The 4,264-nt window shown below is 39.9% G+C and overlaps 1 pseudogene; it reads left to right on the forward strand.

Annotated features, from left to right (window-relative positions):
• The first annotated feature begins 806 nt into the window (after nt 1-806).
• On the forward strand, nt 807-1,854 carry LOC120139154 (annotated as a pseudogene).
• Nucleotides 1,855-4,264: the final 2,410 nt, after the last annotated feature.

Here is a 4,264-nt window from a genome sequence, read left to right on the forward strand (position 1 = left end):
TCCCCCCAATTCCAAGAGATTCTATCCAACTAAACGCCACCTTAGTTTTATATCAATGAATTCAAAACATCTTCTTCCAAATTTCATCATTCCAATGATTGGGAGGTGGAGAAAGAGAAAACGAGTTGTATATTTTGATTTCATGTTTGATCAAAAGGTGGATATTATAGATCAGAGTGATTCGAGATGATCGAAGAAGATAGAGACAATGAGACGAGTTTGTCGATATCTTGAGTGATCGAAGAAGAAGACAAAGAATAATTAATTATAATATCAACATGATATACGGATGAAACTCTAAAATTTTCATCTTTAGAGGAAGAAAAAATAAATAAAAAATATCGTAAATCACATGAATTACAATGACAAAATATAATCTACACCAATGAATATAACTGTCATATCATTTTTTTATGATTTAAACATTAAATGATTAATATATTATTAAATTAAAACTTGAATATTTAAATTAAAAATTTAAATTTTTATAATAAAAATAAAAGCGAAATAAAAGTTGAATGAATATAATTTATAATTTACCTTCAGTTATTTGAAACAAGGAATGATCAATAATATACTATTACTATTATTGTCGGCATTCATTTATTAGTCATCGGTGACAAATTGAGGACCACTTGTGGAAAAGTTAAGTGGATAAAGCCCACACAGACAGCTCGTTACTCATCACTGTCGAGAACAAATGGAAGGTGTTCGATGCATTTCCAGTTCATTAATCCAAGCATCAACTCATAAAGCAGATAATCAGAGGATCGACTAGCCACCGCTGAACTTGGCAACTATAATGTTTCGTTTTTATCGATTGCAACAATGCTGGAGCCTTGTTCGTCCACGCCAAAGCTGATGGAGTGACCGTTTCGGACATTCTCGAACTTGTTTATGTCCCTTCCATTATTCGTTCGTTTTTCCCACTTAACGGGCTGACGAACTATGCCGGAATATCCGAGCCATTGCTCGGGGTGCAGGTTACGGAGCTTGCCGATGGTGTCTTCCTCCGTTGCACCATGAACCATTCCGTTGTTGACGGAACATCTTTTTGGCATTTCATCAATTCGTGGTCAGAAATCTCAAGAGGTTCGACTCACTTATCGAAACCCCCAGTTTTTCGACTCTTGTTTTTCGACAGCATCGATTACCCCATTCGGGTTCCTGGGTCATTGGTCAAGCAATTCCATGACGAAGATCAGTTATTTGTTCAGCCTCCTTGGAGAGAAAGAGTTTTCCGTTTCACAAAACATCGCACAACTCAAAGCGAAAGCCAACTCCGAGGTCGGAACCGATAACATCTCGTCTCTTCAATCGCTTTTATCTCATCTTTGGCGATCGATTGTCCGCAACAAAAAATTAAACCCCGACGAAGAGATGACTTACTGCATGTGGATCGGCGCGAGGTTGAGGTTGAGCAATCTACCCCAACAGCATTTTGGGAATTCAATAAAGAGTGGACTAATAACTATGAAAGCAAAGGAAGTGCAAGAGCAAATAGTTGGAGACATTGCAAGGGAAATGAACAAACTGGTTTCTCCACAAACTGAACAAGAGTTTAGAAGGGAGTTCGAGTCTTGGATAAAAAGTCCGAAGCTGCTAACAATGGCGTCGATTGTAAGAAATTTTATAGAGACCAACAGTTCGCCTCAGTTCGACATTTATGGCAACGATTTCGGATGGGGAAGGCCAGTTGCGATAAGAAGCAGGTTAGGGAACAAATTAAATGACATGTTAACTGTGTTTTGTGGAGCAGAAGAAGGGAGTATTGATGTTGAAGTATGCCTTCTGCCTGAGACCTTGGAAGCCATGGCTTCTGAGGATTAATTCATGGATACGGTGACAATTTAAAGTCGGCGTCTCAACTTCAATGGTTTTGCAATAACTAATTGTACAATGAAATAAATGTAATGCATAAATGCTAAATTTTTAGGACGTTTTTCCCGAAAAATCACCGGTGACTGGTATATTTACGATTTAACACCGGTCAGATTATATTTCCCGATCTAACACCGGTCAGATTATATTTCCCGATCTAACACCCGTAGCAGTAAAGCGTGTTCTCTGTCCCGCGCTATATGTTGATTTGGCGTCACGTGGGTATAGCGCGTCTCCTGTACCGTGCTATAGGTTGACATGGCTTACACATGGGTATAGTGCGGCCCCTGATCTGCGTTATATCTGTTTATCTGACACGTGAGGTATAACACGGTACAGGGCGCGCGCTATACCTTTAATTACCCCCCAATCCTCCCTATAAACACCATCATCCTCTATTACTTTCATCACACCATATTCTCTCAAATTCTCTCAAATCTCTCTCTATTTAAGTTATATTTTATAATATTTTTAATATTATAAATATTATGTATTTAATTTATTTAAGCATTTTACTTTATTTAATATTTTACTAATATAATTTTTTTGCAGATATATAATGGAAGGCGGTCTATTTCGCTTAGATGAAATTATATATCTCGACACTTTGCTGATACGGTAACATTTTAACGTTTTAATTTAATTTAAATTATTTGTAATAATGTTGATTTATTTAATGCATGATTATTAGATTAAGAATTAATTTGTGTAATTATTTAATTTTAGGAGAATGACCGTGTATTAGATCTTTTTATTAGGAATCTTAAGTTAGTGATACCTAGCCGTGTCTTGTCGTATTTAGTAGATGTTGGATTTGGTTACATAGGTAGATATCAGGGTCACTGTAAGATAGAACCAGACCTTATTTCTGCCTTAGTAGAGCGATGGAGGCCGGAGACCCACACATTCCATCTTCCGTACGGAGAGTGCACGATTACACTTGAGGATGTTGCTATGCACCTAGGGCTTCCGGTGGATGGAGATGTGATATCATAGATCTCGCAGGGTTCCTGGACTACTTTGTGCCGGGAAAATCTAGGACGTGTCCCGGAAAGTTTTATCGGAGGTAGGATACCGTTAAATTGGTTAGATGCCAATTTTCGGGAGTTGAGCGTAGACGCCTCTGAGGATGAAGGTAAGATGTATGCACGGGCATGCATACTGCAGTTGATAGGAGGGTTACTGATGCCGGACAAATCGCACAACCTAGTTCACTGCATGTGGTTGCGACATCTTAGCGACTTTCGTCTGGCCGGATCATTCAGTTGGGGCTCGGCAGTTTTGGCTTTGCTGTACAGGGAGATGTGTGGAGCCACTGACTACAGGCGTAATGCTATCGGCGGATGTCTCCTGCTGCTGTAGTCTTGGGCATGGTATCGTTTGCCCTTTTTATGTCCCGTTGTGAAGAACCCATTCGTATTTCCACTACTTCTGAGGTAATTATAAAACTGATTTTGTATATTAATAATTTTATACAGCGTATAATAATTTTTTTCCTTGAATAGGTGGTCTACTGATAGGAAAAATCATCAGGAGCTACCTGATTATTTAGAAAAAATTAGGGTGCTAATCGATCAGAAGTCTGGCACACAGGTATGAATTTTAATGTTTAAAAATCGATTTTAGATTATAGTTATATAATTAGATTATTATTTTGATAAAAAATTATATAATATTTGTTTTAGTTTGAATGGGTGCCATATTGTACTGATGATGTGAGGGCGGTGATCCCACCTGAGTTGAGGGGCCCATCAGATGTTTGGATGCGATGGTCCCTCTGATCTGTTATGCGACCGTCGAGTGGCACTCTACTGATCGCGTGCTCCGGTAATTTGTTATTTTCAACCAATTCCGGAAGCACCTCGCAATATGGACGAGTTGCATAGCTTAGATAGACGCGGCAAGACAGACACAGATTGGCTGGTGAGGCAACATGAGTGGGTCGTGTTGTGGAGGATCAAAATCGGCGCCTTCCCCGTAGAGAGCTCATTTTACTTGACCTCTTGAGTATTGCTGAAGGTTATTATGAGTGGTTCAACAGTAACGGGAACCGTTTCTGCTTCCGAGGATTCACGAGGGCAGACCTTTTCGCGACATCGACAGAGACGTTCACCAACACAGCACCATCGTCCCCGACTCGTGAACGGAGAGTAGGTTCTTCCGGTTCATCCTCAGTTGCACCAGCAGGACCTTCACAGTAGCCACCGTAGCTATTTATGATGTCGCAGCCATATATGATGCCGTCGCCTTTCCATTACCAGATCGCCGCCTTCACTGGTTTTATGACCCCCGTTCGCCGCCGTCACATATGACCCCTCTGGAAGCTATTATGGTTATGTTTGTATATCTAACTTGGGGTTCATATACTGGATATCTGGCGGGT

This window comes from Hibiscus syriacus, unplaced genomic scaffold (assembly GCF_006381635.1).
Source record: "Hibiscus syriacus cultivar Baekdansim isolate YM2019G1 unplaced genomic scaffold, ASM638163v2 tig00110729_pilon, whole genome shotgun sequence".
Classification (NCBI taxonomy): domain Eukaryota; kingdom Viridiplantae; phylum Streptophyta; class Magnoliopsida; order Malvales; family Malvaceae; genus Hibiscus; species Hibiscus syriacus.